This window comes from Felis catus, chromosome F1 (genome assembly GCF_018350175.1).
Source record: "Felis catus isolate Fca126 chromosome F1, F.catus_Fca126_mat1.0, whole genome shotgun sequence".
Classification (NCBI taxonomy): Eukaryota; Metazoa; Chordata; class Mammalia; order Carnivora; family Felidae; genus Felis; species Felis catus.
Genome location: NC_058384.1, coordinates 57,433,497 through 57,447,486, shown reverse-complemented (window position 1 = coordinate 57,447,486; position 13,990 = coordinate 57,433,497). Strand labels below are relative to the sequence as shown.

At 41.5% G+C, this 13,990-nt stretch overlaps 1 protein-coding gene and 1 long non-coding RNA gene across 5 annotated transcripts in view; both read right to left on the bottom strand.

Annotated features, from left to right (window-relative positions):
- Positions 1-13,990, bottom strand: part of MARK1 (microtubule affinity regulating kinase 1) — a 119,031-nt gene that overhangs the window by 90,560 nt on the left and 14,481 nt on the right. The gene's annotated exons all lie outside the window — the stretch shown is intronic.
- On the bottom strand, positions 3,703-13,383 carry LOC109495761. The gene is made up of 2 exons (XR_002151422.3): positions 13,333-13,383; positions 3,703-12,712 (listed from the first exon to the last, which is right to left on the bottom strand). It is a non-coding gene; the product is annotated as an uncharacterized LOC109495761 (long non-coding RNA).

The following is a 13,990-nucleotide window of genomic DNA, read 5'->3' as shown; positions in this document are numbered from 1 at the left end:
ATAGTTGTAGTGAGGTTTTACTAGTTTTTACACAAGCTGAGAAACCCTTTCTTTACACAGAAGAGTTTAATTTTATTTATTTTGTGATTATTTTACCTCCCCCCTCCTCCCCCCAACGTTTCTTCCTTCTACTGGATTTTCTTCTCTGATCCAAGCTGGCATATGTTCTATTTGTGTAAAGTCTTCCATTTATTATATATCTATATATATATATCTATATATATATCTATATAGATATATATATATATATATAGATATATATATCTCCAAGTTAGTTAGCATGTAGTGCTATAATGATTTCAGGAGTAGAATCCAGTGATTCATCCCCTATATATAACAGCCAGTGCTCATCCCAATAAATGCCCTCCTCAATGTCCCTTGCCCATTTTGCCCATCCCCCCCACCCCAAACCCTCTAGCAACCCGCAGTTTGTTCTCTGTATTTGTCTCGTCTTCCTCCCTGTTTCTGTATTATTTTTGTTTCCCTTCCCTTATGTTCATGTTTTGCTTCTTAAACTCCACATAGGAGTGAAATCATGGGATATTTATCTTTCTCTAATTTCACTTAGCATAACACACTCTAGTTCCATCCACATTGTTGCCAATGGCAAGATTTCATTCTTCTTGATTGCCGAGTAATACTTATTATATATGTGTATGTATATTATATTAATACTTCACACACACACACACATATATATATACACATATAAAATATACATACATACACACACCATATCTTCTCTATCCATTCATCAGTCAATGGACATTTGGGCTCTTTCCATAATTTGCCTATTGCCAATAGCACTGCTATAAACACTGGGGTGCATGTGCCCCTTCGAAGCACTCCTATATCCTTTGGATAAATACCTCATAGTGCAATTGCTATGTCACAGGACAGTTCTATTTTTAATTTTTTGAGGAACCTCCATACTGTTTTCTAGAGTGGTTACACCAGTTTGCAGTACAAAAGGGTTTTTCTTTCTCCGCATCCTCACCAACATCTGTTGTTGCCTGAGTTGTTAAGGCTAGTCTGACAGGTGTGAGTTGGTATCTCATTATGGTTTTGATTTTTATTTTCCTGATGAGTGATGCTGAGCATTTTTTTCATGTGTCTATTAGCCATCTGGAGGTCTTCTCTGGAAAAGTGTCTATTCATGTCTTTTGCTTATTTCTTCACTGGACTGGTTTTGGAGTATTGAGTTTGATAAGTTCTTTACAGATTTTGGATACTAACCCTTTATCTGATAGGTCATTTGCAAATCCCTTCTCCCATTCTGTTGGTTGCCTTTTAGTTTTGCTGATTGTTTCCTTCACCTTGTAGAAGCTTTTTATCTTCATGAGGTCCCAATAGTTCATTTTTACTTTTGTTTTCCTGGTCTCTGAAGACATGCTGAGTAAGAAGTTGCTGCAACCGAGGTCAAAGAGGTTTTTGCCTGCTGTCTCGTCTAGGACTTTAATGGCTTCCTTTCTTAACATTTAGGTCTTTCATCCATTTTGAGTTTATTTTTGTGTATGGTGTAAGAAAGTGGTCCAGGTTCATTCTTCTGCATGTTGCTGTCTAGTTTTGCCAACACCATGCGCTGAAGGGGCTGTCTTTATTCCACTGGATATTCTTTCCTGCTCTGTCAAAGATTAGTTGGCCATACTAATTTTGTGGGTCCAATTCTGGGTTCTCTATTCCGTTCCATTGATCTAAGTGTTTTTGTGCCAGTACCATACTGTCTTGATGAATACAGCTTTGTGATACATTTTGAAATCTGAAAATTGTGATGCCTCCAACTTTGGTTTTCTTTTTTAGGATTGCTTTGGCTATTTAGGGTCTTTTCTAGTTCCATACAAATTTTAGGATTGTTTGTTCCAGCTCCATGAAGAATGTTGGTATTATTTTGATAGGGATTGCAATGAATACGTAAATTGCTTTGGGTAGTATCAACACTTTAACAATATTTGTTCTTCCAATCCATGAGCATGGAAAGTTTTTCCTTTTTTTTTTGGTCTTCTTCAATTTCTTTCATAAGCTTTCTATAGTTTTCAGTGTGTAGATTTTTCACCTCTTTGGCTAGGTTTATTCCTAGGTATTTTATGGGTTTTGGTATAATTGTAAATGGGATCAATTCCTGATTTCTCTTTCTGCTGCTTCATTATTGGTATATAGAAATGCAACCAATTTCTGTGCATTGATTTTACATCCTGCAACTTTGCTGAACTCATGGATCAGTTCTAGCAATTTTTTGGTTGAATCTTTTGGGTTTTCCACATAGAGTGTCATGCCATCTGCGAAGAGTGAAAGTTTGACTTCCTCCTTGCCGATATGGATGCCTTTTATTTGTGTTGTCTGACTGCTGAGGCTAGGACTTCCAACACTATGTTGAATAACAGGGCTGAGAATAGACATCCTTGTCGTATTCCCGACCTTAGAGGGGAAGCTCTCAGTTTTTCCCCATTGAGGATGACATTAGCGGTGGGTCTTTCATATATGGCTTTCATGATCTTGAGGTATGATCCTTCTATCCCCACTTTTTGAGGGTTTGTATCAAGAAAGGATGCTGTATTTTGTCAAATGCTTTCCCTGCATCTATTGAGAGAATCTTTCTTTAAAATTTTAAAATGCAAAATATACCTTAAATTTAAAAACCACTCCATTTTCCATCCTTCTCCCTAGCAACCTAAGCTCCAATGTTTCTCCTGTTGTTTTCCACATTAATCCTTATGTAGAATTTCCGTTCACTTTTCTCCCAACATCTGAAACATAAGCAATTCCTCTCTGTTGGTTCTAAGGTGTTTACATTTATCAACCTAAAATTTATTTGCTTGTTATAATTTCTTCCACCCAACTTCCTTCTTCTAGATTCTATTTCTTTCTTCCTGAGCTACATTTTTTTAGAAGTTTAAGAAGTAAGGCTATGTCGGTAGAAAATGCCAGTCTTCATTTGTCTGAAAATACCTGTTTTTGGTCCTTACTCTTAAAGGATTCTTTAGTTAAGAAGAGAATTTGAAGTTGATAGCTATTTCTGTCACATTATGTAAAAATATTATCCCATTTTTAATATATTTATTATTGCTGATGAGAACTCTACTGTTCACCTGACTGTTGTTGCTTTGGAAATCATGTTTTCTTTTTGACTGCCATTCAGATTTTCTTTCTATTTCGAGTTTGCAATTCCAATGGATTTGCTTTTTATTTATTCTGCTGGGTATTCAGTGTGCATCACTCTGAAGATAAACATTTCTTCAATTCTGGATATTTCTTAGCCATCACCTTTTCAAATACTGCCCCTCAAAGATTTCCTCCATAACCTCTTTCTAGAATGTCTATCAAATGTAAGTAGTACTTTTTCATTCTATTCTCCGTATTTCTTAATCACTCTTTAATATTCTCAATGTCTATTTCTCTATGATTCATTCTAAGTCATTTCCTCAGATCTACATCCAGTCCATCGTGTCCATCTTCAATGTAGGTACAATCTGCTGCTTGAATTCTACTGAGAATTAAATGCTGCCATATTCTACTGAATTTTCAATTTCAATGACTACGTATTACGTTTCTACAATTTCTGTATAGCTCTTTAATTCGCTTATTTATTTGCTTTTGTGATTATGATTTTTATTCCTGCCTTAAAAATTATTTTAAATGAACTTACATCCAAATTGTCCCATTATTTTCACTTCTTGGGGTGTTCCTTCTCTGTCTGTTTGGAGATTTTTTTTTTTTTGTTTTTTTTTTTTGCATTTATTAACTCTCTACAAAGATGGCAGAAGTGAGTTCTGGGATATTATGTAAAGGTTCTTTATCTCAATTGGGGGTGATATATACTTTGATCAAAACTCACTTAACTGTACTCAAACAATCTGTGCATTTCTCTGTATGTCAAAGTTACCTCAATTTGAAACAACTACTCGCCAATGTTTTACTTAACTGTAACTTAGAGGTCTGATTTTCATGTGACCATTACATGCTTACATACTAAGGAGAGTGAACCACACCATGAAGTTCAATATTAAATATATACAGCCAGTTGTTCTAAATATTCATGTAATAAAATATATAGATTTTTAGCCATTTTTTAGGACGGGGGGAGACTATGTTCAGAATCATTTTATTTGCCAAAGTTACTGTACTGAACACCGTCCAAATATTTAGAGAAAAAAATCTCCCATGTGCTATCTAAACAAATTGTACAATATCACTTCCTTGAGAGAGTAGTTATCAAAGGCTGCAAACTTTTTTTTTTTAAGTAGGCTTCATGCCCAGTGTGGAGCCCAGCGTAGACCTTGACCTGACTATGACCTTGAGATCAAGACCTGAGCTGAGATCAAGAGTCGGACGCTTAATCAACTGAGCCATTCAGGTGCCCTAAAAGCTGCAACTTTCTAAATCACCAGTTAACATTCTGCTCGGAAAGAACTCAAACCAGCAGAAACCAGAGATACCCTCGCCGTGTGTCAGTCACACACTGAGTCACATGTTAACCCTGGCAAGGCCGCTGTGTTGTGCAACTCCGAAGCACACCTGATACGTTCCAATCCATGGGAATGGTGCTCCTGGACTGGTAGACAGTCACACTTAGTGGCCCTGATCTCAGCTGTTCCAAATGAGTAATAAACTGAAGCAGGAATTGATATGAGTATATATAAGCAACACAGATCACTTTGGAAAGTCCAATTACCCACGGTCATCGTGAACAATAACAACATCTTTGTGCTCAACACAACTGTGGTGGCTTGGTGTCGGCTTAGCTAAGATGCAGTGTTTTCCCGAAATTCCCTTCTCAACATGGTTCTGAGTTACTGGCCATGTGAAATTTGTGCAAGACTTAGAAAGTAAAAATGTTATGATCTGGGTCTAGGTCAGGTGCTTTTGTAGCTCTCACTGTGACTCAAACCAAAATACAGCCATTGTCCCTCAAACAATTCCCAGACGTGAGTTAGTTCAAAGACCCAGAGACCCTTGAATGAAAGGAAGGCTGGGTCTTTGAGGAAACACAATCCTATTCACCCCAAAACGCATTCTGTAAATCTTCCTCCCAACTCTCCTCAAAAGAGAACTGTGGCAATTTACTAGGGTGACTACGCATTGAAGGACGTGGGGAAAAAATCCAAACTGTCTCCAAACTAACAGTAATTCCTCAAGACCCAAACTCTACTATGATAAACCAATCAGAGCAGGAGCATAAAGAAATCAGATGTTCATTGAACTTTTGGACTGGGCCCATTTCACAGTGGAACCAGTAAGTGCCCAAATGCTTCCTGTGCTTACCTTCCCAGTTCTGGAATACACAGTTGAAATTTACACACTTGGCATTTGCCAAACCTACACTCTGGTTCCCTAGTCCATGAATGACTATAAGGGCTAAAATGCCGGGATTGGGTGGGAGAAAGAGACCAGAACTACATGATCTTAGCAAAATAGTAAACCAAAAGCAATACTGCCTCCTGGAGGGGCCCAGGGATTAGTGCCACCATAAAGATGCAGTGATGCTAATTCCCACATCTCCATTCAACTCATCTCTTTGGCCTGTGCAAAAGACAGATAAATCTCAGGGAATGACAGGAAATTATCAAAACTCAAAGCAGTTGGTAATTCCAATTACAACTGCTACTCTAGATGTGGCTTCCTCGCTGGATCATATCAATGAAACCCCTGGTTTTTCTCTATGCATGCTAGTAAAGAACATTAGAACAGACTGTGGCTTCTTCACTATGCTACCACGGGGCACTTCAAACCTCCAGCCTATGCCATAATGTGGCCCAGGGTTTCTCAATCTCAGCACCACAGACATTTGGGGCCAGATAATCCCTTGCTGTAGGGGACCGTTCTGGGCATCAGGGGATGTTTATCAGCATCCCACGCCTCTACTACCAGATGCCTGCCCCCGACTTGTGATACCAAAAATGTCTCCAGACATTGCCAAATGTCCTCTGGGAGACAAAACTGCCCTCAGTTGAGAACCACTAATCCAGTCCACAGGGACCTTAATCACCTTTCCTTCCACAGGAAATCACACGGGTCTATTATTTTGATGATATTATGCTGATTAGATCAGGTAAGCAGGCAGTAACAACTACTCTAGATACCTTGACTAAGATACATGTGTGACCAAGGGTAGGCAATAAATCCCACAGAAATTCAGGGGCCTGCTTCCTCAGTGAAATTCCTGGGAATCTAATGGTCTGGGATATGTTGGGATATCGCTTCCAGAGTCAAGAATAAATTGCTGCATCTGGTCCCTCCTACCCTTAAAAAGGAGACACCATACGTGTGAATTTTGAAAGTAAAATATATTTCATTATACCAGTATAGGTAACCTGAAAGCTGGCCAATTTTTAATAGGGGCCAGAAAAACAGGACTCTGTAATAAGTCTCGGGCTGTCATCAAGCTAGTCTACTACTGGAACCCAGAAGCCTCACTGGGGCTTGCAGACTCTGGCACGGAGAAATCAAGCACCAAGCCTTCATTGGGCCCTAACACGCGAATCACAGGGTGAACTTTGAACATTTGGGAGCAAAGCTACGCCACCCTCTGCAGATAACTATTCTCTTTGAGGGGACACCTTCTGGCTTGCCATCGGGAGGCACAAGAGACTGAACAGGTGACCACAGACCACCAAGTTGCCATTCGATGTGAGCTTGCCGTTATCACTGGGGTGCTGTTTGATTCATCAATCCCAAAACATCTGGGCTCCCACAGCAACGTTCCACCAACCAGTGGGAGTGGCACATGTCAGACAGGACTTGAGCAAGTCCTGAAGGCACAAACCAGTTGCACACGCAAGTGGCAGAGATGCCCCTTGAGCCACACTCTTGCTACAGTGCTTATTTCGTCTAAATCCACGTCCGTGGACTCCTGGGGAGACCAGCTGATAAGAGAAATAAAAGCGTTCAAGCCTAGTTTACAGCTGGTTCTGCACAATATGCTAGGACGGCTCAGGGCTCGACCACTGCTGCCCTGCAGCTGCACTCTGGGTGGCACTGAAGGGACGTGGCAAAGTTAAACTGGCAAGGTTAAAGCGGGGGGGGGGGGGGGGGGGGGGAGGGGGACTTTAAGCAGTGCACCCAGTTGTTTATTTCACTTACAAAGAGAGTGTAAAAGTCTGGATCTACAGAGACTGACAGACTAGCGCTAGCGTCTTGGATGAATGATCAAGGACTCAGAAGGAACAAGATTTGAAAATTAATGGTGAGGAAGAAGTATGGGATAGGTCTCCCTGAATGAGTACAGCATGTGGACATAGATGTGTCCCAAGTGAATGCTCGCCGAAGATGACTCATGCTAAAGTTATCAGCCGTGCTCCAGCCACTCATCTGCCTAGCAACATGGACTAACACTCACCAAGGCTAATCTGCCAACTGCAGAGAGTAAGACTGAGCTCCCCAAATGACAAGTGCCAGGAGGAAGGGGTGAGGTCAGCCAGTTACCTGGTGGCAGGTTGATTGAATTAGACTACTTTCAGCACAGAAGGGGCAGTGTTTTAATCTCACTGGAATAAACACTTGCTGCAGATATGAAGATGCCTTCCCTAATCCTAATACTTATGGCAAAACCACCACGGGGAGACTTACAGTATACATAGTTCACCACCATGATATTCCACACAGCATTGCTTCTAAGCAAGGAACTAATGTTATGGCAAACGAAGCACGGCAATGGGTTCATGCTGGGAGAATGTACTGTTCTTATCATATGCACAATACCCTGAAGCAGCTGGCTTGAGAACCAGTGAAAAGGCCTTTCAAAGACTGTTATGATGCCAGCTGGGTGACAACTCCTTGCAGGGCTGGGGTAACATCTTCCAGGACACAACGTGTACTCTGAGTCAGGGACCAATACATAGGGCTATTTCTCCCATAGCCAGGATTCATAGGTCTAGGAATCAAGAGATAGAAATTGGAATATCTCCTCTCGCTATCACTCTTAATGACCCATCAGAAAATTTTTTTCTTTCTAGCCCCTACAACTTTATGTTCTGCTAGCATAGATATCTTAGTACCTAAGGGAGGAATGCTTCCACCAGGGATCACAGCAATGGTCCATTACGTTGCAAGTTGAGACTGCTTCATGGCAGTGAATAAGTAGACCAAGAAGAGGGTTATTATACCGGCTGAGGTGACTGATCCTGACTATAAAGGGGAAATTGGGTTGCTATTGCATAACGGCTTAGGGAAGAGTATGTTTAAATGCACGAGATCCTCTAGGGCACCTCTTATTTCTCCCTTGTCCTGAGACAAGTCAGTGGAAAATTACGATAACCCAATGGAGGCATGATTTCTGACGGCCCAGACTTTTCAGGAATCAAGTCTGGGGTACCTCCCCAGGCAAGGAATTATAAGCAGCTGAGGCATTTGTTGAGCACAAATACAACACGGAATTAGTAGAAGAAGGTAATTATAAACACCATCTGTGACCACGTGACCAGTTGCAGAAATAAGGATTGCAATAAGTCTCTCTTATTTTGGTATGAACATATTTGTGTATAAATTAACCAATTCTTTCTTTCTTTCTATTCCCTTTCCCCATTTGCCTATCACCCAACATTGAAGTGTTAAAATTAGCTAACTCTGTATTTCAATACTGAGGTTACAAGGTACAAGAACAAGAGTGGGACTCAGAAGAGAAACGAACATCACCCAAAGATGGCTAAAGGGACTTCGTATCTTCTTTCGAGGAGAGGGTTAGCGTGTTTTTCATATGCCTAGAATAGTTGCGTCATATCAGGCAAAAGCATAATTTTGCTATTACCTTCATTCAGAAGGTATGGCTAAGAGAAGTGTGGCCAAACCCCATACTTCTGAGGGATGGCCGAGGTGCCATGAGGTGGGCTGTGATGGTGTCTAGAATGTAAATTTAGCCAAGCTGGAATTCTATTGCCCCAAAGTCTCTTCCCTCTATGGTCCTGGGTAATACTGGACACAAGAAACTTGCCGAAGATCTGGAAGGCAGAACTAAAACAATGGTCATTTATACGCTCTGAAGGTCAGCGCTGCACCAGACACAGCTGCAGCTCACGCCTGGTTTAGATGATCTGTTGGCACGTCTTGCGAGCAGGGAGCAGTCGTCGGGCTTCGAAGCTCTCCAACTCCTGCTGGAGCACCTGCTTTGGCTGCTGTGAATCCCGGTCCAGGTGCTCAAGCAGCCCTGTGATGAAGGCCATCAGCTCAGCCTGCCGGTCACCCTCTTAGAGCTTGGAAAGCAGTGAGAGAGAGAAACGAGTTCCCTTTTGTCCTCATCGACTCCACTGTGTCCCGTTCTCTCCCATCACATTCGTCGCTCCTTCCTGACTGATGGCACTATGGATTTCAGCCTCGTAATATCAGACTCCAAAGCAGCACCCAAATAAAATTAGAAGAACTTTTCATAACTCCACCAAAACCTTGCTTATCAAGCTTTTTCTGTAACTTCTAGAGGCAAAAAATATAAGCACTCCGATTCAGAAAAGACAAAAGAAGAGACTATATTCCAGCATACACAAGGACATCAAACTTATCTTCAACATGCAAATGTCTGATTTAAGACTTGTCTTTATATTTGGGTTCAATAAAATCAATGCAGTCTCGAGAGAGAGATTCCATTAGCATGTTTAAAGCAGTAATCAATCCAACTATATTTGTATTTGGCCTAAAGAATGGATGTATTGACATGAAGAAAATGGTGAGCATGGGAAAAAGGGAACCCCAAAGAACATGAGTTGAGTTGCGCATTTCTTTACCATGGGGAAAGAGAAGAAATGTATCTCGATGAGCAATGTGAACTTCCTCAACGCGTTTGTTTGAATTCTTTGTTTCTTTGGTACCGTCACTGAACACCTGCTATTGCAAAGTTTGTAATATACACCTAATAACTGAAAACCAACAATCCACCCAACCAAGTATGTATTATTCTCATTTTAGAGATAAGGAAACCTGCCTAATGTTATACACCTTATCAATGACTAAGCTGGGAAGAAATCAACCCCTGGGAGTCCTGTCTACAAGTCGGTGCTCTTAAGCATTACACAACCCTACAGGTATGTCTGTACCCACTGAGAACATTGATGTCACTACACAACTATCCTCTGTACCCTGCCAATACCTTGTTCACCAACCCACCTGCAGGTAATCCGGCTTCCCACTTGGCTTTCTTAAACTTAATACAAGTATTCTAGTAAACCATAAAGTTATACTTCACATTATAAATTCATAATTTTGGGTATAAAAAGGAATATAAACCCATGACTTAAAATACAGGCATTAAAAGAAATGAAAATCATGTATAATCCAGTAGCTCTGAGGTAAACACTTAAAACCCTGGCATATTTACCTCCTTTATCTAAATGTGCCACCACCACCACCACCACAACGGCAGGAGCAGTTAACACAGGTGCCTTCCACTAGGTGCCAGGCATTGTTCTGAGGGCATTAGATGTATTCAGTCGTCTAAACCTCACGACAACCTCAAAAGCAGTCACTGCTGTTATTACATTTTACAGATAAAGAGCCAGAACAATAAAGAAAATAAGTGGCTTCCCAAGGTCATAGAGCTAATAAGTGGCAGAGCTGGGATCTGAACCCACCAAGTCTGACTTCAGAGCATGTGCCCTTAACCAAGAAGTTACACCGCTTTACATCTGAATTGGGGTATTACAAAGGGCAATCACTCCCCTTCAGGGGGCAGACAGAGGGTGGCTGAGCCCGCATTTTATTTCTAGAGGCACTCCTTCCTAAGATACTCCCCTGCCCCCAAAAAACTCCTTTGGGAGGTCTTTCACTACGGCTTGCGAGAAGATATTATGAGCCAACACGACTGAGTCCCCTGGGGATAAAAGAAAACATCTGCTTAAATTATATCTAAAAATACGGTATTAAATTCTTTCAGAAACTTCCTAGTTCTTTCACTCCCACGAGTACAAAAACCTAACAGCAAACTTGTGCCAGAAATTACAATGGATGTTTGTTCTTTAAATCTTTAGATTTGATTTGATTTAACACTCTAGCAGTCAAAGCTTTATTCTAAGGCCTTCAGGTTCTGATATATTTAGTAAATCTAACAAGATCCAGTAATTATCCCCTAACATAAGCTAATATTCATATCAACTTAAATGTCAATATATTCATTTTCTGAATAAAAATTTTCAAGTACAATAAAAATTTAATTGATGACTTTCAGTTATGAACAGGAATACCAGGGGTGAAAGGAAATCTGTCTGCAAAACACGTCATTCATTGAAAAATGACCAGAATGTAAAAGGTAAATACCGTGTCTACGCAGTAGACTCGTGAAATACTTCAAAATTTGCCAGAGAATGAGTGAATCTGAATTGTATCTATTTACTAAACGCTCATCAAGCAGCTACTACGCGCGCAGCACCTTGCTAAAGTACTTTAAGAGAGGGAATGTATTTTACTGACATATTCTTGCTCTTCTCCGTACAACACAGCAAGAAATTCCAGTCACTTCTGAAAGCCAATCATGCCAGACACTGCGTCTGGCTCAGAGCTGGGGCTCTCGGTCCCAAGCAGTGTGCAGCATTATATGTGGGACAGGTTTAAGGAAATCACAGTCAGTACACTTTGAAAGTACTGTCACAAAGCCCATTCGAGCTAGAACCAGGAGCATGATGAATAATTCACTTCTGGCAGAACAGAGAACACAGTCTCCTTCCCGACACGCTCTTCCCTCCCCTTGATTTCTCTCCCTTCCAGGAGAGGAAGGGAAAAGAGAAAGGCTGAGACAATCACCCAGGCTGGTTATCAACATTCTCAACTCAAGGCTTTCCTACTTAGAATGTCCTCGGGGTATCTGTGTTCAAGAATTTACTGAAAAGTTAATTCCCCGAGTTTAAACAAGTGGCCACTGGTACGTAACTTATTTCCCTCCATTTTTTGTTATTTAAGCAGAAAACAGAATTGAGAGTGGCCAGAAGGATCACTGCCATGACTTAGTACTGCCATTCCATTAGTAATCTCTACAGAGAAGAGCATGCCAGGTTTATAGGTAAATATGAAAATGAGATGTACCAGTAAGCATCAGAAAGAAGAAAGAGAGCTTAAGTGGCTTTCCCAAGATAACCCGGCTAAATCATCATCTCCCTGGGGTCAACTGTGGTCACCACTTGTCAAAATCAGAGACAGGACACCATGAAAGAATGATGAATTACCAACCGTAGCCTTAGCTAAATCCCTGTCCTAGTCCCTTTAGGTCATACTACCCTCTGCCCTAAGTCTGGGCAGGCTCTCCTTTCTGGTCCACTAGTACTTTTATGGTTACTGTGGGCTTCGCTCACCTTACTCCCAATACGTTCTACCACAGTGCAGTGTGTATGGCATTTCATAAGGCAATGTGAATCTTTCCTTAACTGGTGTTAAAAAGAAATAATTATTCTTACACTTGTTAAGTGGTAAGGAAGGCTTTATTCAACATTATTACAGCAGGGGTATGATGATAGGGGAGAGAGATCAGTTCTGATTATGGTAAAGACAGCTGGGGATTCAGTCGTGGCACCAAGCGAGGAGGTGAGTAGATGGAAAATTACTAAGAGGAGACCTCAGGGTCAGGGGATTCCTGCTAAACTGGTCTAAGAGAATCCTTGCTGAAGCAGGCCAACAACTTCGAGGACATCAACGTTGGGGGGTGAGGAACTTGATTAGATACCCAGGGCGGTCAGACATCAAACGTGGGGGGAATTCTCACTTAACTGACTTAGTAGAATTCTTGCCAAGATGAGACTGTGCAGGCCTGGCAAAGACAGGGCAGACATGAAGGCCAAGGTCAAAACCTAGCTGAGAAAAAGGCCCCGAGGAGCCACCTGAAGTTTGGTTCAAGAAGAGTCTTTGTCACTGGCATTGGCACCTCCCCTTTACTAAACCCTTCTCCTGATAATGCCAAATCAAGTTCTTATAAATACTACATTAAAAGCTGTTTAGTGAACCTTGAGAAAGGAGGTCTCAAATTCATTTTAAGAGGAAATTTTTAAAAAAGATTTTATGTAATCTCTGTACCCAACGTGGGGCATGAACTCACAATCCCAAGATCAAGAGTCACACACTCTACCAACTGAGCCAGCCAGGTGCCCAGGTCACTAGATTTAAAAACGAGTGTATTTCTAAAACACTCAGGCATACAGAATACAAATCTAGTAGTGTTGGCCCCTTACTTCAATCATCCAAGGGCTACCACTGTCTCCAGGACCAGCTCTTGCGGAGACAGCCAAGGCCCTGCCTGGTCCTCTCACTAATGCTCCCCTGGGCTGCTGCCCCCTCCTCTCAACCCCACACTCAGGGCCTCTGTGCACAATGCTCCTTTAGCCCAGTGTCCTCTTCTGCTTTCCACAGAGCACCTGGCAAAGGAGTACTTACGGTTCAAGCCTTAGTTCAAAGGCTACGAACTGTTCTTGGGCTCCCCGCCCCTCCCCCCCACCCCCTGGCCTTCTTTATTCCGCGTTCTGATCACTCAGGTGACAAGGACTGTAACTTTCTACTGCACTTGTTTGTCTCTGTGTCTATCTCCCCGTCAGGCTCTGAGGCCCTCAGAGCAGGAACAGGTTTCATTTGCCTTTGTATCCCTATCGTCTCCGGTTGACATGAAACAAACAGAAAAGGAAATAAAAGCAAACCCTCCTTTGAAATTGTGAAAGTAGCGCTGTTGATTCCAAAATAAAAGGTAGCCATGCTTTAAACATTTGAAATAAACTTATTACTATATTCTTTACAGGTAGCTCATTAAAACCTTGGACTATTGCTTAGCTTCTGATTTGTTTACAACCTGAACTAAACCAATACAGTGGTCAAAACAGTATTAAATAATACTTTCTCAAAAGAAAGGGCACCACGCCGTGAACCCCTTTATTTTGATGCTACCGCCTCCCCCAATACGGTTGAGCACATAATGCTGGGAAAAGGGAGGAACATGAAGTTCCTCATTACCTCCTTCATCAATCTTACACCTAACAAATACCATGCACGTGTACCTGATTACCTCCGAGACAGACAATTCCCTGTTGTTTTCTACCGCTGT